The sequence below is a fragment of the Lissotriton helveticus genome, chromosome 2_1 (genome assembly GCF_964261635.1).
Source record: "Lissotriton helveticus chromosome 2_1, aLisHel1.1, whole genome shotgun sequence".
Classification (NCBI taxonomy): Eukaryota; Metazoa; Chordata; class Amphibia; order Caudata; family Salamandridae; genus Lissotriton; species Lissotriton helveticus.
Window position 1 is genome coordinate 1,495,353,698 of NC_136059.1, and position 21,602 is coordinate 1,495,375,299.

Below are 21,602 nucleotides of genomic sequence, written 5' to 3' on the forward strand. Positions count from 1 at the left end.
ACTGTCATATGTCTAAGATCACTGTGAGTCAGAGTGCATTTCAGAAACATGTGGCAGAATAATTTGCTTTCTTAATCTGTTTTAAAATATGGCAAAAGATGTGATCATGCAGTAAGTCATTCCTTATGACAGTTAGTGCTATAAATTTGAAAGCAGCATCCGTCTCAGGCCTCTGAATTCCCAAATAGTCTCCATGCTGTGTAATAAAGATCCTGGGTGTGCTGTAGAAATAGCATACCAACTTTTTCAGTAGCATGTACAAATTATTTTAGTGAATTCTGATTTCAACATTCTTAGACCCACCTTGAGCCCTTGCATTGCCTGTACACCACTGCACTGTCCAAAAATGTGAAACAGCACTCCGAGCTAGACTGTTTTTTCACCGTAGTAATCATTTTGCTGAATTGCAAGGCATACTGTCATGTGTCTAAGATCACAGTGTGAGTCAGAGTTCATTTCAGAAACATGTGGCAGAATAATTTGCTTCCTTAATGTGTTTTAAACTATGGCAAAATATGTAATCATGGAGTACGTCATTTCTTATGACAGTTAGTGCTATAAATTTGAAAGCAGCATGTGTCTCAGGCCTCTGAATTCCTAATTAGTCTCCATGCTGTGTAATAAAGATCCTGGGTGTGCTGTAGAAATTGTATACCAACTTTTTCAGTAGCATGTACAAATTATTTCGATGAATTCTGATTTCTACATTCTTAGACCCACCTTGAGCCCTTGCATTGCCTATACACCACTGCACTGTCCAAAAATATGAAACAGCACTCCTAGCTAGACTGTTTTTTCACTGTAGTAATCATTTTGCTGAATTGCAAGGCATACTGTCATGTGTCTAAGATCACAGTGTGAGTCAGAGTTCATTTCAGAAACATGTGGCAGAATAATTTGCTTTCTTAATGTGTTTTAAAATATAGCAAAAGATGTAATCATGGAGTAAGTCATTCCTTATGACAGTGCTATAAATGTGAAAGTAGCATGTGTCTCAGGCCTCTGAATTCCTAAATAGTCTCCATGCTGTGTAATATAGATCCTGGGTTTGCTGTAGAAATTGCATACCAACTTTTTCAGTATCATGTACAAATTATCTCGATGGATTCTTATTTCTACATTCTTAGACCCACCTTGAGCCCTTGCATTGCTTGTTCACTACTGCACTATCCAAAAATGTGAAACAGCACTCCTAGCTAGACTGTTTTTTCACTGTAGTAATCATTTTGCTGAATTGCAAGTCATACTGTCATGTGTCTAAGATCACAGTGTGTGTCAGAGTTCATTTCAGAAACATGTGGCAGAATAATTTGCTTTCTTAATGTGTTTTAAAATACGGCAAAAGATGTAATCATGGAGTAAGTCATTCCTTTTGACAGTTAGTGCTATAAATGTGAAAGTAGCATGTGTCTCAGGCCTCTGAATTCCTAAATAGTCTCCATGCTGTGTAATAAAGATCCTGGGTGTGCTGTAGAAATTGCATACCAACTTTTTCAGTATCATGTACAAATTATTTCGATGAATTCTGATTTCTACATTCTTAGACCCACCTTGAGCCCTTGCAATGCCTGTACAGCACTGCACAATCCAAAAATGTGAAATAGCACTCCTAGCTAGACTGTTTTTTCACTGTAGTAATCATTTTGCTGAATTGCAAGGCATACTGTCATGTGTCTAAGATCACAGTGTGAGTCAGAGTTCATTTCAGAAACATGTGGCAGAATAATTTGCTTTTTTAATGTGTTTTAAAATATGGCAAACTATTTAATCATGAACTAAGTCATTCCTTATGACAGTTAGTGCTATAAATTTGAAAGTAGCATGTGTCTCAGGCCTCTGAATTCCTAAATAGTCTCCATGCTGTGTAATAAAGATCCTGGGTGTGCTGTAGAAATTGCATTCCAACTTTTTCAGTAGCATGTTCAAATTATTTCAGTGAATTCTGATTTCTACATTCTTAGACCCACCTTGAGCCCTTGCATTGCCTGTACACCTCTGCACTGTCCAGAAATTTGAAACAGCACTCCTAGCTACACAGTTTTTTCACTGTAGTAATCATTTTGCTGAATTGCAAGGCATACTGTCATGTGTCCAATATCACAGTGTGAGTCAGAGTTCATTTCAGAAACATGTGGCAGAATAATTTGCTTTTTTAATGTGTTTTAAAATATGGCAAAAGATGTAATCATGGAGTAAGTCATTCCTTAAGACAGTTATTCAGACCCCCCAGGATATAGCGGCATGGATTAGCAAATTTAGCGGCACAAAAATGGAAATTTAGCGGCAATTTTGCGGGATTTTATGTGGCCATTTTTCCTACAACAAACATAGATATCTTAGTTGTTTTAGTTATTTAACAACATGAAGCAATGTATATTTGGTTTATTTACAATGTAGACACTTTGGGGCAGATTTACAAGCCCCTTGCGCTGCTTTTACGCCGCCGTTGCGTCACTTTTGTGACGCAGCGGCGGAGCAAAATATGCACCATGGTGCAGGGTATTTACTACGTGACGCATCTCCCAGATGCGTCACGTTGCAAAGCCCTGCGCCAGAAGAGGCGTACCATTGCAGGTCAGTTTGTGTCTTGCAATAGCCTTAGAGCTTGGTGCCACTGTATCTGCTGCACTAATGATGGCTATACCTATCGCCCCTTTTATTAGTAAGCACGTTAAATAGTACAGTGTATTTTGAACACGACCCTCATATCCCACCGGATGCCCGTTTGACAGACCTAAACACTAGAGAAAGAGCAGTCAAAACCGCCAAGTGGTCACTTGTTAAACAGTACCGAACTGCATGTTGGTACTTGTAGTTTGGTTGCAAAATGTCAGCCTGCAAATCGTCTCCGATTTAAAAGCGGGGACTGGTTGAAGTTGACACCCATGACATGGGGCCACTTGACGCCCGTGTTAAATTTCTCGCCTCTAGGATTTTTCCCATGGCTCACTCTAAGGGGGAAATGGTCTGCAATAGGTGAGCTCAACCCTCTGACTTCATCCCATGTCCAGCGCGCCTCTGCAGATACCCCGTCCCGTGTGCGCCTCAGCTCTCTCGGCTGAGTGGTTCTGTCTGTTTATCTTGAGGGACAGACCTCTCTGCACGGCGCTCCGTCTCCAAGCCAGCGAATAGGGTGACCAACTGGCATTGGTGCAAATTCAGGACGGTGAGTGTAAAAATTCAGGACAAAGGGTCAAAATTCAGGACACAAATTCAGGACAGGAGCTCAAAATTCAGGACAAAACTTCAGGACAATAGGTACGTTTTACAGACACATCAGAGGTCGCGCAATAGTATATAAGTAAGCCCAGCCATTTTCAAACATATTCAACCGTTTGCAAACCTATCCATCATGTATCCTTCCATCTATCATTTCACTCATCTATCCCCTCATCCATCCCCTCATCCATCCTTTCACTCATCTCCATTATCCATCCACCCTTTCACCCTATCCATCTGTACACTTATCCATCCACTCTTCATCCCATCCATCCATTCACTCATCCATTCAGCCATTTACCCTTTCACCAATCCAGCCATCCTTTGACTTACTAATCCTTCCACCCATCCACTATTTTAGTCATCCATCCATCCTCTCTTTCTCTCTTCATCGACCCTTTCACTTAGCCATCCTTCCTTCCATCCATCCTTTCACCCACCCATCATCCATCCATTCATCCATCCATCCATCTGTCCTTCCCCTCATCATCCATCCTTCCCCTCATCACCCATCCATCCTTTTCCCTCATCATCCATCCATCCTTTTCCCTCATCATCCATCCATCCATCCATCTACCCACCCACTCTTCATCCATCCATCCTTCCCCTCATCATCCATCGATCCTTCCCCTCATCATCCATCCATCCTTTTACCCACCCCCTCATCATCCATCCATTCCCTCATCATCCATCCATCCACCCTTCCCCTCATCATCCATCCTTTCACCCACCCCCTCATCAACCATCCATCCATCCATCCCCTCATCAACCATCCATCCATCCTTCCCCTCATCATCCATCCTTCCCCTCATCATCCATCCATCCATCCTTTCACCCACCCATCCATCCATCCTTCCCCTCTATCCATCCCCTCATCCATCCATCCTTCCTCTCATCCATCCTTCCCCTCATCCATCCATCCTTCCCCTCATCCATCCTTCCTTCCATCCATCATCCATCCTTCCCCTCTATCCATCCCCCCATCCATCCATCCTTCCTCTCATCCATCCTTCCCCTCATCCATCCATCCTTCCCCTCATCCATCCTTCCTTTCATCCATCATCCATCCTTCCCCTCACCCATCCATCTATTCATCCATCCTTCTCCTCATCCATCCATCCTTCCCCTCCATCCATCCATCCATCCTTCCCCTCATCCATCCATCCTTCCCCTCCATCCATCCATCCATCCTTCTCCTCATCCATCATCCTTCCCCTCATCCATCTTTCCCCTCATCCATCATCCAGCTACCCTTCCACCCATACATCCAGCTATTTACATTGTCTCTCCATCCTTCCCCTCTCATCAATCCATCCATCCTCTCTCATTATCCATGTATTTAATCTTTCATTCATCCATTCACCCTTTCACTAATTCATCCAGCCATTCACCCATCCCTTCACTTACTTACTCGCCGACCTTTCCATATTAATTTTGAGCTGAGCCCTTTTAAGAAGAGGCCCATCAAGAACTTCACCCTCGCTGCAGGGGCCATTCCAGGACTGGGACAGAAGCCACCCAGGGTGGAGACAGGATCCACCACAGGGGGGGACAAGAGCCATCACAGGTGTAGGTGGACTGGAGCCACAACATGGGGGGACAAGAGCCATCACAGGCGGGGGGTGGACTGGAGCCACCACATGGGGGGACAGGAGCCATCACTGAGGGGAGGGCAGGAGCCATCACAGGAGAGGGAACAGGATCCACCAGGGTGGGCACAGGGGTGGGCATGCAGTATTCTAGTATCATCTTGGGCTCCTCGCCCCCTCCTGCACAAGACAACGAGAAGACAGGCTCTCTGTCCAAAATGCCATCCCCCACTGTGATGTACAGTACTTACAGGAGATACTCTAAGAGAACTGATTGAACTGATTGTCCTCCATACTTTGTTAATCAGTGTGGGTACGATTGTGCCATTTCTTTATTTTCTTAAATTATAGACTGCATGTTTGAAGAACCGAGGTTTGCTTACAATTTAGTGACAGTAATTACGCTCTGTGAAGAGAACCACGTACTGCCTCGGTGTAATCAGGAGTGTAATCTGGCCGAGTCTCGGATGTTTGGGGCCCTGGGTAGAAATGGAATGTGTGAGCCTCCCTCTAAATAGCAGAGACATGACACATTCAGGGCTGTTTGCATGGTAATAGATGTCGCTGCTCCTGAACCTGCAGCCCCTCCCTCTCAGTCACCTTCGAAGCACCTCTTAACAGGTCATCAAGGGCTGGAGGTGTGAGGGTTGCCATCCCGCTGTGCCTCTCCAATGTTGCTGATAAAGCAGACCCCCCAGGATATAGCAAAAAATGCCGCGATTTCTACAAAAATGCAGATTTCGCGGGCATTTTTGTAAAAATCGCTGCATTTTTTTAAAAGTGCCGATTTCGCAGCAAATCGCGAAATCGCGATATCCTGGAGGGTCTGGTTAGTGCTATAAATTTGAAAGCAGCATGTGTCTCAGGCCTCTGAATTCCCAAATAGTCAGCATGCTGTGTAATAAAGATAGTGGGTGTGCTGTAAAAATTGCATACCAACTTTTTCAGTAGCATGTACAAATTATTTCAGTGATTTCTGATTTCTACATTCTTAGACCCACCTTGAGCCCTTGCATTGCCTGTACACCACTGTACTGTCCAGTATTTTGAAACAGCACTCCTAGCCACACTGTTTTTTTACTGTAGTAATCATTTTGCTGAATTGCAAGGCCTACTGAGGAGAACATGGCGGCAGACGGCTGAGCTGCCGTGGTGCTCCGAGAAGCGGGCTCCTGCTTGATCTATCCGATGACCTAGCCTGATCCAACCTGACCCCGACCCGGCTAAAAGATTGTACTTATACTTGTGGCAACTATTCAAAACATTTGCTGTTGGCTTTAAAATCGGAAATTTAAAGATTTAGAAGCTGGCGTACCTTGGTACAGGAGTCTTTCTACTTTGTCTATGCCCTGCTGCAGCAGCCGCGGCACCGCGACAGTTCCCAGTGTTTCGGTGTCCGGAATCGGCGATAGTGAGGAGACGCTGCACGCTGTTTGGAGGCGCGTGGTTTCTCCCGTGAAACTGCGAAGGTGGTCTGCAGCAGCCCTGGAGCTAAGGAGGGGCAGGAGAGCCCGAAATCTGGTGCACGTTCCTGCGGTATTTCCACGAGGAGCTGCGAGGAGTCAGCGTACTCTGTGAAAGTGGCTGCCGAGGTGGCAGAAGGGTGTACCAGTAGCGGTAAGGGGGATGCCCAAGTGGTGGGCAGCCCAGAATTGAGCTCCCCCCCAGATTAAAACCAGGTCCAAGGGACAAAGTGCTCAGAGAAGGGGAAGGGGAAAGGGAAAAACGCTAGTAAACCCCTTACTTAAGGAAGCCCTACCGAAGGAAAAGGGATCTTCTTTCCTAACATCAGAGGTGAAAAGTAAGGGTACTCGCTCAAACAGTGTTAAAATAAGGGCTAAAACAAGGGCAAATACCAAGAGCGTTAATATTGTAGAAGTAAGTTCTAAAATTACACCATCTTTGCGCTCGTATTTTAAGGCTTTGCCACAAGTGTTGCACCTCTCTAAGAATCAGGAAATGGCTACCTTTAATGAAGCAGGTGTAGGCCCATTACCTGTAACGGCGCTTGGTGCCGCTCTTAACCTCTTCCCTCCGCCTACATTGAGTTTCTCTTCAGTACTACCTATTGACCCAGGTTTGGGCCCGAGTAATCCCTTGCCCTCCACGCATGAAGTTGTAGCATCTACAATGCCGCAAGGTGAAATCCCTGCTGATATCCCAGATTCTCTAGGGAACGGGAGTGTCTCGTTAGCAGTAAACAGCTTACTATTAGCTTCGACATTGGTTGAAGATACCAAGTGAAATGGGCGTGGCGCACAGCTATATATTAAAGTTTGTTTGAGGAAGGTGAACAAAGTATCAAGGTTAAGGTGCTCCTACAGGCGGCGTAACTGTTCAGGTACGTCCTGGAATAATTGAAGAGTTGAGTGCGCTACGGAGGTGTAGGCGCATCCCTGTGGTGGGCACACTTATGTGGAACTGTGTGTGGTGAGACAACACAGTGGTTTCCAGGCAATTGTAATCAATAAAGTTCCATAGTTGAATGTAGCAGGTAAGTTTTTAATCCAATTTTGCAATAAATCATATTGAGTTCATATGAATTAGCAGACCATCCATTCATTCATAACGACTGAAATTGTACATGGCTCCGATGCATTTCGGACAATGTTGTCCTTTCTCAAGGAGCTCTAAAACAAAAAGGATATATGGCCTCATCAATATCATTTAGAAAAGATATGCAAACATGTAATACACTTCAAAGTTGATTCAACATGCATCAAAACGTGAGGCAAACAGGCTATAAACGTAATAACGAAATGATGGTGTGAGGAGCCTGAGTGGGGGAACGTGAAACCAAAAAATTGGAGGTATGATAAGACAGTGGGTAATGCTGGCTTAGTAAAATAGGTTTAATAACGAGGACGGCAGAATGCTCGAGTTTTAACACGAGAGCAGGTATTGATTGGTAACAAGGTTCGCGAGCAGCGGGAAAGCGGCTCAATCAGCTAACAGTCCCCCGTGGGGTAAATGGAGCGCTAAATCACTACTGAGTAGAGCGGTTCGCTGGTTGTAAGGAAAATAGGATTAATCCAACTCACCGGGTCAGTCTTATCAGCGGGACCGGTAAATGCGGTCTGTGTGGCTGAAACTCCGCGGAGTGAATGCGGAGTTGTAGGGAGGGTGTGTAAAAACAAAAAACAGACTGGGTAATGAAGTGAATGGGTATGGGTGTGGGAAACGAGGGTGGCCATCTTGGAAAGGGGATTGGGAACGAATCTTCCTATTTCAATGAAGTGGCACAAACATAATGACGATATCTAGCGTGGCAGCAGGACAATGTTACGATGCATCAACAAATGCCCAAGGGCGGCATTATAAATAGCAGCTTAATTCGGTCCGGTCATTAAGACCAAAAGGTTTCTGTGATTGTAGCCTGTATATCCAGGCTGTTTCTCTCTGCAGTAGTATCTTGTTGTTGTCTTTACCTTCTCTTGGTTGGACGATTTCAAGAACCAAATATTTGAGTTGGGATATATTGTGATTCGCTTTGTTAAAGTGAAGTGCAATGTTAGATTTCGAATTCTTAGTCCTGATATTGGACTTGTGTTCGTTCAGTCTTGTTTTTATTTTCCTACTTGTCTTTCCCACATATGTTTTGCCGCATGGGCACTTCAGAAGGTAAATTAAATTTGTCGAGTCGCATGTGGCATCAACAGACAATTTGATGTTAAACCCTCTCATGGGGTGGCAGATCGTGTTACCTTTAATCACATTGTTGCAATTACTGCAATGATAACATGGTCGAGTTCCAGTATGGATGGTGGATGTGTTTGCATCAGCGGGCTTGGATAGGATTTCCTTGAAGTTCATTGGCCTAGTGTAGGCAAAGATCGGGGGATCGTGAAAGAGATTACCAAAATCCGGTTCTGATGACAATATTCGCCAGTGTTTCATGATGATCTGTTTATACTGGTTGCTTGAGGTTGAATACCTTGAAACCAATACCATTCTCTGGCTTTCTTTTTTGGGTTTGCTGGTTAAGGCCTCAGTTCTTGAAATATTGGATACACGGTCCATAGCGTCTTTAAGGATAGTTTCAGGATATCCTCTCCGTTGGAATCTGGATGACATGTCAATGATTTGGTTCCTTCTGATGGTAGGATCAGAAACGATCCTGGTTACTCTTAGCATCTGGCTATAAGGTAGATGTTTCTTAAGGGAGTTACGATGGAAGCTGCTGTACAGTAACGCATTGTTACGATCTGTGGATTTCCTGTAGAGATCCGTCTGTATGCCTTGTGGGGTTATTTGAATAAGCACATCCAAGAAGGCAATTTCTTGGTGGTTAATGTTCCAGGTGAAATCTATTCGGTCGTCCTTAGTGTTAAGGTCCGTTAAGGCCCGTTCTAGACTTTCTTGGGAGCCTTTCCAAATGAAAAGTAGGTCGTCGATGTAGCGTGTGTAGAGTTTGAGGTTGTCCATCCATGTTCTGTTCTGATAAATGTGGCTATGTTCAAAGTTACCCATGTACAGGTTCGCATAGGTAGGAGCCGCACAATTCCCCATAGCCATTCCGGACATTTGTAAGTACCAGGTTTGGTCGTGTTCAAAGTAACTATGGTACAAGGTGTATACCATCAGTTCGAGGATGAAAGGTTTCATGGAATCACTAATTCCTGATGAAAGCAAGGCTTGTTCCACCGCGTTAATGCCTCCTTCATGTGGGATGGAGGTGTACAAGCTTCTAACATCTGCGGTGCAAAGTATCAATTTCTCATTCTCAACAAAGTTCAGTTGCAATAATTTGTTGAGCAGTTGTGTGGTGTCCTTAATGTAACTGGGTAAAGATTGAACCATTGGTTGCAGATATCGATCGATGAATTTGCCAGTGGGCTCATGAATTGAGCTTCTGGTGGACACGATTGGGCGAAATGGTGGATCCAGCAGGTTTTTATGTATCTTCGGGAGCATGGTGATTGACGGGCTCCGTGGATGTTCGACAATTAAGTATCTTTTTGTTCTTTCTTCAATCACTCCATCAATGGTGGCTTTGTCAACGATAGACACTAATTCCTTTTTATACTCGTGCGTGGGATTACCGTCTAAAGGTAAGTAGATGTTCCTATCCATCACGTGTTCTGTGATTCTCTGTCTATAGAGATCCGTATTGAGGATGACAAGAGCGCCTCCTTTGTCAGCTTTCACGCATTTTATCGCCGGATTTTTAGCAATATTTCTGAGTGTGTCCATGTCTTTAGTCGTGATATTTTTGTGAGTTCTTTTGCGAAAGTTAATTTTGGAGATGTCTTGTTTCACTAAAGTTTCGAACGTGTCGATACTCTTGTGGCTGACTGGTGGTATGAACGTGCTAGAGGGTCGTAAGCCCAGAAGTTCATCAGGTTTTGGATTGATGGCAGGGTCTAAAACTTTTTCAAAGAAGTGTTTGAGACGAAGTTTCCTTGTAAGTTTGAATGTACTGACATCCAATTCAAGGAGGTTGGTGTCACTGGTGGGAACGAAAGTCATGCCTTTTTGCAGAATCTTGGTTTTATATTCGGTCAGGATAGTGTTCGAGATATTGATCACTAGCGGTGCTTCCTGGTTTTTTTGTTGGGCTTCTGAGGTTGTTGAGTTTCTCCGTTGCCTTTTTCCAGCTCTCTTCCCCCGTCGGGGTCTGCGATTTTGTCTGTGCCTTCCCCTAAAAAAGACTCAGTGGAGGTTAGGTCGAGGTTTTGGGTTGTAGGTGTTTCACTAGATGCTTGTGCAGACGTAGTTGGTCCTGCAGGTGTTCTTCTTGGTGGTCTGTTGGTGTTGTCACTCCCTGAGGATGAGGTATCTGTGTTGGGATTAAAAGGTTTGTTTCTCCGGCGTTGCGCATAAACGTCAGCCCATGTATATACCTCCCCTAGCTTGTAATCCAGGGTGTCCCGTCGAAATTTGCGTATCTTCCTCTCATTTATCTCTCTTGTATGTCTGTCCAGTTGAGCAGAAATTTCTTCTAGTGTAGTTTTCAGTTCTTCGGGGGTACTCAGTTCTTTTAATTCACTTTCAAGAGTTGTGATCTCCTGGGTGAGATCAGTTAATATGCCAGATAATTCCTCCACTATTAGCAAAATCAAGTCAAGGCTGCACTTATTGAGAATTGCATTCCATCTCTCTATGAATTGTTTGGAGTTTTTACAGAGTGACGGTTTCAATGCGATCCGTAGGCCACGGGGAATGCGGAGTACCTTATGGTATTTTATCAAGGTGTTTGCGTGTAGTTTCTGGTTAATTTGGCGTCTTGAAAGGTAAAGCAGTTGCTTGACGCATTGTTCCTTCGTTCTGCTGGTCGCAGTTTGTGTTAGATCGTCACTAATCAAGGCGTATATCCTCTCTGTGGCATCTGTGTCAAAAGCTAGGGTTTCTGCCCGTGCTTCAGTGGATTTGGATATCTCTTCATACTGCATGCTGTAGAGTGCGTGCTGCCCGCCCCGCGAACAGTGGGGGAAAGTATACCAAGTGAAATGGGCGTGGCGCACAGCTATATATTAAAGTTTGTTTGAGGAAGGTGAACAAAGTATCAAGGTTAAGGTGCTCCTACAGGCGGCGTAACTGTTCAGGTACGTCCTGGAATAATTGAAGAGTTGAGTGCGCTACGGAGGTGTAGGCGCATCCCTGTGGTGGGCACACTTATGTGGAACTGTGTGTGGTGAGACAACACAGTGGTTTCCAGGCAATTGTAATCAATAAAGTTCCATAGTTGAATGTAGCAGGTAAGTTTTTAATCCAATTTTGCAATAAATCATATTGAGTTCATATGAATTAGCAGACCATCCATTCATTCATAACGACTGAAATTGTACATGGCTCCGATGCATTTCGGACAATGTTGTCCTTTCTCAAGGAGCTCTAAAACAAAAAGGATATATGGCCTCATCAATATCATTTAGAAAAGATATGCAAACATGTAATACACTTCAAAGTTGATTCAACATGCATCAAAACGTGAGGCAAACAGGCTATAAACGTAATAACGAAATGATGGTGTGAGGAGCCTGAGTGGGGGAACGTGAAACCAAAAAATTGGAGGTATGATAAGACAGTGGGTAATGCTGGCTTAGTAAAATAGGTTTAATAACGAGGACGGCAGAATGCTCGAGTTTTAACACGAGAGCAGGTATTGATTGGTAACAAGGTTCGCGAGCAGCGGGAAAGCGGCTCAATCAGCTAACAGTCCCCCGTGGGGTAAATGGAGCGCTAAATCACTACTGAGTAGCGCGGTTCGCTGGTTGTAAGGAAAATAGGATTAATCCAACTCACCGGGCTTTACCTTTCAAGACGCCAAATTAACCAGAAACTACACGCAAACACCTTGATAAAATACCATAAGGTACTCCGCATTCCCCGTGGCCTACGGATCGCATTGAAACCGTCACTCTGTAAAAACTCCAAACAATTCATAGAGAGATGGAATGCAATTCTCAATAAGTGCAGCCTTGACTTGATTTTGCTAATAGTGGAGGAATTATCTGGCATATTAACTGATCTCACCCAGGAGATCACAACTCTTGAAAGTGAATTAAAAGAACTGAGTACCCCCGAAGAACTGAAAACTACACTAGAAGAAATTTCTGCTCAACTGGACAGACATACAAGAGAGATAAATGAGAGGAAGATACGCAAATTTCGACGGGACACCCTGGATTACAAGCTAGGGGAGGTATATACATGGGCTGACGTTTATGCGCAACGCCGGAGAAACAAACCTTTTAATCCCAACACAGATACCTCATCCTCAGGGAGTGACAACACCAACAGACCACCAAGAAGAACACCTGCAGGACCAACTACGTCTGCACAAGCATCTAGTGAAACACCTACAACCCAAAACCTCGACCTAACCTCCACTGAGTCTTTTTTAGGGGAAGGCACAGACAAAATCGCAGACCCCGATGGGGGAAGAGAGCTGGAAAAAGGCAACGGAGAAACTCAACAACCTCAGAAGCCCAACAAAAAAACCAGGAAGCACCGCTAGTGATCAATATCTCGAACACTATCCTGACCGAATATAAAACCAAGATTTTGCAAAAAGGCATGACTTTCGTTCCCACCAGTGACACCAACCTCCTTGAATTGGATGTCAGTACATTCAAACTTACAAGGAAACTTCGTCTCAAACACTTCTTTGAAAAAGTTTTAGACCCTGCCATCAATCCAAAACCTGATGAACTTCTGGGCTTACGACCCTCTAGCACGTTCATACCACCAGTCAGCCACAAGAGTATCGACACGTTCGAAACTTTAGTGAAACAAGACATCTCCAAAATTAACTTTCGCAAAAGAACTCACAAAAATATCACGACTAAAGACATGGACACACTCAGAAATATTGCTAAAAATCCGGCGATAAAATGCGTGAAAGCTGACAAAGGAGGCGCTCTTGTCATCCTCAATACGGATCTCTATAGACAGAGAATCACAGAACACGTGATGGATAGGAACATCTACTTACCTTTAGACGGTAATCCCACGCACGAGTATAAAAAGGAATTAGTGTCTATCGTTGACAAAGCCACCATTGATGGAGTGATTGAAGAAAGAACAAAAAGATACTTAATTGTCGAACATCCACGGAGCCCGTCAATCACCATGCTCCCGAAGATACATAAAAACCTGCTGGATCCACCATTTCGCCCAATCGTGTCCACCAGAGGCTCAATTCATGAGCCCACTGGCAAATTCATCGATCGATATCTGCAACCAATGGTTCAATCTTTACCCAGTTACATTAAGGACACCACACAACTGCTCAACAAATTATTGCAACTGAACTTTGTTGAGAATGAGAAATTGATACTTTGCACCGCAGATGTTAGAAGCTTGTACACCTCCATCCCACATGAAGGAGGCATTAACGCGGTGGAACAAGCCTTGCTTTCATCAGGAATTAGTGATTCCATGAAACCTTTCATCCTCGAACTGATGGTATACACCTTGTACCATAGTTACTTTGAACACGACCAAACCTGGTACTTACAAATGTCCGGAATGGCTATGGGGAATTGTGCGGCTCCTACCTATGCGAACCTGTACATGGGTAACTTTGAACATAGCCACATTTATCAGAACAGAACATGGATGGACAACCTCAAACTCTACACACGCTACATCGACGACCTACTTTTCATTTGGAAAGGCTCCCAAGAAAGTCTAGAACGGGCCTTAACGGACCTTAACACTAAGGACGACCGAATAGATTTCACCTGGAACATTAACCACCAAGAAATTGCCTTCTTGGATGTGCTTATTCAAATAACCCCACAAGGCATACAGACGGATCTCTACAGGAAATCCACAGATCGTAACAATGCATTACTGTACAGCAGCTTCCATCGTGACTCCCTTAAGAAACATCTACCTTATAGCCAGATGCTAAGAGTAACCAGGATCGTTTCTGATCCTACCATCAGAAGGAACCAAATCATTGACATGTCATCCAGATTCCAACGGAGAGGATATCCTGAAACTATCCTTAAAGACGCTATGGACCGTGTATCCAATATTTCAAGAACTGAGGCCTTAACCAGCAAACCCAAAAAAGAAAGCCAGAGAATGGTATTGGTTTCAAGGTATTCAACCTCAAGCAACCAGTATAAACAGATCATCATGAAACACTGGCGAATATTGTCATCAGAACCGGATTTTGGTAATCTCTTTCACGATCCCCCGATCTTTGCCTACACTAGGCCAATGAACTTCAAGGAAATCCTATCCAAGCCCGCTGATGCAAACACATCCACCATCCATACTGGAACTCGACCATGTTATCATTGCAGTAATTGCAACAATGTGATTAAAGGTAACACGATCTGCCACCCCATGAGAGGGTTTAACATCAAATTGTCTGTTGATGCCACATGCGACTCGACAAATTTAATTTACCTTCTGAAGTGCCCATGCGGCAAAACATATGTGGGAAAGACAAGTAGGAAAATAAAAACAAGACTGAACGAACACAAGTCCAATATCAGGACTAAGAATTCGAAATCTAACATTGCACTTCACTTTAACAAAGCGAATCACAATATATCCCAACTCAAATATTTGGTTCTTGAAATCGTCCAACCAAGAGAAGGTAAAGACAACAACAAGATACTACTGCAGAGAGAAACAGCCTGGATATACAGGCTACAATCACAGAAACCTTTTGGTCTTAATGACCGGACCGAATTAAGCTGCTATTTATAATGCCGCCCTTGGGCATTTGTTGATGCATCGTAACATTGTCCTGCTGCCACGCTAGATATCGTCATTATGTTTGTGCCACTTCATTGAAATAGGAAGATTCGTTCCCAATCCCCTTTCCAAGATGGCCACCCTCGTTTCCCACACCCATACCCATTCACTTCATTACCCAGTCTGTTTTTTGTTTTTACACACCCTCCCTACAACTCCGCATTCACTCCGCGGAGTTTCAACCACACAGACCGCATTTACCGGTCCCGCTGATAAGACTGACCCGGTGAGTTGGATTAATCCTATTTTCCTTACAACCAGCGAACCGCGCTACTCAGTAGTGATTTAGCGCTCCATTTACCCCACGGGGGACTGTTAGCTGATTGAGCCGCTTTGCCGCTGCTCGCGAACCTTGTTACCAATCAATACCTGCTCTCGTGTTAAAACTCGAGCATTCTGCCGTCCTCGTTATTAAACCTATTTTACTAAGCCAGCATTACCCACTGTCTTATCATACCTCCAATTTTTTGGTTTCACGTTCCCCCACTCAGGCTCCTCACACCATCATTTCGTTATTACGTTTATAGCCTGTTTGCCTCACGTTTTGATGCATGTTGAATCAACTTTGAAGTGTATTACATGTTTGCATATCTTTTCTAAATGATATTGATGAGGCCATATATCCCTTTTGTTTTAGAGCTCCTTGAGAAAGGACAACATTGTCCGAAATGCATCGGAGCCATGTACAATTTCAGTCGTTATGAATGAATGGATGGTCTGCTAATTCATATGAACTCAATATGATTTATTGCAAAATTGGATTAAAAACTTACCTGCTACATTCAACTATGGAACTTTATTGATTACAATTGCCTGGAAACCACTGTGTTGTCTCACCACACACAGTTCCACATAAGTGTGCCCACCACAGGGATGCGCCTACACCTCCGTAGCGCACTCAACTCTTCAATTATTCCAGGACGTACCTGAACAGTTACGCCGCCTGTAGGAGCACCTTAACCTTGATACTTTGTTCACCTTCCTCAAACAAACTTTAATATATAGCTGTGCGCCACGCCCATTTCACTTGGTATACTTTCCCCCACTGTTCGCGGGGCGGGCAGCACGCACTCTACAGCATGCAGTATGAAGAGATATCCAAATCCACTGAAGCACGGGCAGAAACCCTAGCTTTTGACACAGATGCCACAGAGAGGATATACGCCTTGATTAGTGACGATCTAACACAAACTGCGACCAGCAGAACGAAGGAACAATGCGTCAAGCAACTGCTTTACCTTTCAAGACGCCAAATTAACCAGAAACTACACGCAAACACCTTGATAAAATACCATAAGGTACTCCGCATTCCCCGTGGCCTACGGATCGCATTGAAACCGTCACTCTGTAAAAACTCCAAACAATTCATTGAGAGATGGAATGCAATTCTCAATAAGTGCAGCCTTGACTTGATTTTGCTAATAGTGGAGGAATTATCTGGCATATTAACTGATCTCACCCAGGAGATCACAACTCTTGAAAGTGAATTAAAAGAACTGAGTACCCCCGAAGAACTGAAAACTACACTAGAAGAAATTTCTGCTCAACTGGACAGACATACAAGAGAGATAAATGAGAGGAAGATACGCAAATTTCGACGGGACACCCTGGATTACAAGCTAGGGGAGGTATATACATGGGCTGACGTTTATGCGCAACGCCGGAGAAACAAACCTTTTAATCCCAACACAGATACCTCATCCTCAGGGAGTGACAACACCAACAGACCACCAAGAAGAACACCTGCAGGACCAACTACGTCTGCACAAGCATCTAGTGAAACACCTACAACCCAAAACCTCGACCTAACCTCCACTGAGTCTTTTTTAGGGGAAGGCACAGACAAAATCGCAGACCCCGACGGGGGAAGAGAGCTGGAAAAAGGCAACGGAGAAACTCAACAACCTCAGAAGCCCAACAAAAAAACCAGGAAGCACCGCTAGTGATCAATATCTCGAACACTATCCTGACCGAATATAAAACCAAGATTCTGCAAAAAGGCATGACTTTCGTTCCCACCAGTGACACCAACCTCCTTGAATTGGATGTCAGTACATTCAAACTTACAAGGAAACTTCGTCTCAAACACTTCTTTGAAAAAGTTTTAGACCCTGCCATCAATCCAAAACCTGATGAACTTCTGGGCTTACGACCCTCTAGCACGTTCATACCACCAGTCAGCCACAAGAGTATCGACACGTTCGAAACTTTAGTGAAACAAGACATCTCCAAAATTAACTTTCGCAAAAGAACTCACAAAAATATCACGACTAAAGACATGGACACACTCAGAAATATTGCTAAAAATCCGGCGATAAAATGCGTGAAAGCTGACAAAGGAGGCGCTCTTGTCATCCTCAATACGGATCTCTATAGACAGAGAATCACAGAACACGTGATGGATAGGAACATCTACTTACCTTTAGACGGTAATCCCACGCACGAGTATAAAAAGGAATTAGTGTCTATCGTTGACAAAGCCACCATTGATGGAGTGATTGAAGAAAGAACAAAAAGATACTTAATTGTCGAACATCCACGGAGCCCGTCAATCACCATGCTCCCGAAGATACATAAAAACCTGCTGGATCCACCATTTCGCCCAATCGTGTCCACCAGAGGCTCAATTCATGAGCCCACTGGCAAATTCATCGATCGATATCTGCAACCAATGGTTCAATCTTTACCCAGTTACATTAAGGACACCACACAACTGCTCAACAAATTATTGCAACTGAACTTTGTTGAGAATGAGAAATTGATACTTTGCACCGCAGATGTTAGAAGCTTGTACACCTCCATCCCACATGAAGGAGGCATTAACGCGGTGGAACAATCCTTGCTTTCATCAGGAATTAGTGATTCCATGAAACCTTTCATCCTCGAACTGATGGTATACACCTTGTACCATAGTTACTTTGAACACGACCAAACCTGGTACTTACAAATGTCCGGAATGGCTATGGGGAATTGTGCGGCTCCTACCTATGCGAACCTGTACATGGGTAACTTTGAACATAGCCACATTTATCAGAACAGAACATGGATGGACAACCTCAAACTCTACACACGCTACATCGACGACCTAATTTTCATTTGGAAAGGCTCCCAAGAAAGTCTAGAACGGGCCTTAACGGACCTTAACACTAAGGACGACCGAATAGATTTCACCTGGAACATTAACCACCAAGAAATTGCCTTCTTGGATGTGCTTATTCAAATAACCCCACAAGGCATACAGACGGATCTCTACAGGAAATCCACAGATCGTAACAATGCGTTACTGTACAGCAGCTTCCATCGTGACTCCCTTAAGAAACATCTACCTTATAGCCAGATGCTAAGAGTAACCAGGATCGTTTCTGATCCTACCATCAGAAGGAACCAAATCATTGACATGTCATCCAGATTCCAACGGAGAGGATATCCTGAAACTATCCTTAAAGACGCTATGGACCGTGTATCCAATATTTCAAGAACTGAGGCCTTAACCAGCAAACCCAAAAAAGAAAGCCAGAGAATGGTATTGGTTTCAAGGTATTCAACCTCAAGCAACCAGTATAAACAGATCATCATGAAACACTGGCGAATATTGTCATCAGAACCGGATTTTGGTAATCTCTTTCACGATCCCCCGATCTTTGCCTACACTAGGCCAATGAACTTCAAGGAAATCCTATCCAAGCCCGCTGATGCAAACACATCCACCATCCATACTGGAACTCGACCATGTTATCATTGCAGTAATTGCAACAATGTGATTAAAGGTAACACGATCTGCCACCCCATGAAAGGGTTTAACATCAAATTGTCTGTTGATGCCACATGCGACTCGACAAATTTAATTTACCTTCTGAAGTGCCCATGCGGCAAAACATATGTGGGAAAGACAAGTAGGAAAATAAAAACAAGACTGAACGAACACAAGTCCAATATCAGGACTAAGAATTCGAAATCTAACATTGCACTTCACTTTAACAAAGCGAATCACAATATATCCCAACTCAAATATTTGGTTCTTGAAATCGTCCAACCAAGAGAAGGTAAAGACAACAACAAGATACTACTGCAGAGAGAAACAGCCTGGATATACAGGCTACAATCACAGAAACCTTTTGGTCTTAATGACCGGACCGAATTAAGCTGCTATTTATAATGCCGCCCTTGGGCATTTGTTGATGCATCGTAACATTGTCCTGCTGCCACGCTAGATATCGTCATTATGTTTGTGCCACTTCATTGAAATAGGAAGATTCGTTCCCAATCCCCTTTCCAAGATGGCCACCCTCGTTTCCCACACCCATACCCATTCACTTCATTACCCAGTCTGTTTTTTGTTTTTACACACCCTCCCTACAACTCCGCATTCACTCCGCGGAGTTTCAGCCACACAGACCGCATTTTCCGGTCCCGCTGATAAGACTGACCCGGTGAGTTGGATTAATCCTATTTTCCTTACAACCAGCGAACCGCGCTACTCAGTAGTGATTTAGCGCTCCATTTACCCCACGGGGGACTGTTAGCTGATTGAGCCGCTTTCCCGCTGCTCGCGAACCTTGTTACCAATCAATACCTGCTCTCGTGTTAAAACTCGAGCATTCTGCCGTCCTCGTTATTAAACCTATTTTACTAAGCCAGCATTACCCACTGTCTTATCATACCTCCAATTTTTTGGTTTCACGTTCCCCCACTCAGGCTCCTCACACCATCATTTCGTTATTACGTTTATAGCCTGTTTGCCTCACGTTTTGATGCATGTTGAATCAACTTTGAAGTGTATTACATGTTTGCATATCTTTTCTAAATGATATTGATGAGGCCATATATCCTTTTTGTTTTAGAGCTCCTTGAGAAAGGACAACATTGTCCGAAATGCATCGGAGCCATGTACAATTTCAGTCGTTATGAATGAATGGATGGTCTGCTAATTCATATGAACTCAATATGATTTATTGCAAAATTGGATTAAAAACTTACCTGCTACATTCAACTATGGAACTTTATTGATTACAATTGCCTGGAAACCACTGTGTTGTCTCACCACACACAGTTCCACATAAGTGTGCCCACCACAGGGATGCGCCTACACCTCCGTAGCGCACTCAACTCTTCAATTGGTTGAAGATAGGCAGCACATAGACAGCTCTGGAAGTCCGAGGGGTGGCACAGGACTTGATGGGGGAGAGCAGACAGTGCTGGGGTCTTCTGCTATTGTTGTTGCTGATTCTTTGGAGGGGCTAGTTACCGGAGCAAGAGACGAATACCCCATAGAGAACAAAGCGGAAAATTAGCTCTCACCCCTGGCTACTATACAGCAACAAGGTGATATACCTGTCTCTGCTAGTTTGACACAAACGGACACCGCAGTTGGCATCACAGCGGCATCACTGATGGCAATGTTCTCCGCACTCTCCCAAGATATAAAGAGGGGCTTTGAGGAGTCCCCAGCTAATCAAGCAGAGATGAGGAGCTAGTACGAGTCCCTAGATACTAAACTTGATGGCCTGTTTTCAAGAACACGTGTACTGGAAGAGAACATGGGAGCATTGTCACTACATGTGGACAAAGTCGAGGAAGACATAGTGAAGTTAAAGAGAGAGGATCAAACCCTTCAGGACAGGATGGAGGTATTAGAAAACAACGCCAGACGCAGTAACATACGAGTCCTTAATGTGCCTGAAGGATCTGAGGGTTCTGAAATTAAACAGTTCATGGTTCAGCTTTTGAAAGATTCACTAAGCCTGGGCTGTTCAGTGGAGGAGCTCGCCATTGACATCCAAAGGGTACATAGAGAACCCTTTAAACATAACCCACAAAGGCTTAAACCTCGTAAGATCCTGATTAACTTTCACACATATGCCCTCAAGGAGCAAATTCTCAATCAAGCCCTTAAACAGAAATCTTTATCAGGGAAGGGGTTCTCCTTTCAAATAAGATCAGACCTAGCCAGGGTTACATTGGAGAGACAGTGGGAACTAGGTAGGTGCTTAGACGCTTTTAGGATGGTGGGCGCTACAGCGAAGATAACATTTCCTGCAGCATTAAAAGTTATGCACAATAATAAGATGTACAACATCAGGACAGTGCGGGCAGCGGATGAGCTTTTGTTGGAGCTGGGTAACAGGGCTTCTTCATTGTAGGGGAAGGTTGTGTCCTATGGAGATTTGAGTAAAATCAAATTGAGGTATCTTCCTTCCTTTGTTTAAGAATTTAGATAAATGCTTGAAAAAAAAAATGGCACATATATACAAATGAGAGACCTTAAAAAAAAAATGTTCATCTTTTTTATCCTTCACATATCTAGTAAAACATAAATTAGGTTATAATGGTCTTTAAACCTAAGGGTCGGGCACTGGGTTAGGTTGGGTCCGGATGGGTTAGCCGGGGTCCGTAGGGGGGTGCCATCTACTGGATTTGATCCGGTTAGATACATCCAGGGTTCTCCACGGGAACGGGGGTGGTAAGGGGTGGGGAGGATGGGTTGGGGGAGTTAAAAGCAAAAAAAATCCTCATTTGTTATTTCAAAATGTTTTTTTATGAAGTTCAGTGGTCACTTCATGGCCTGCAGATGAG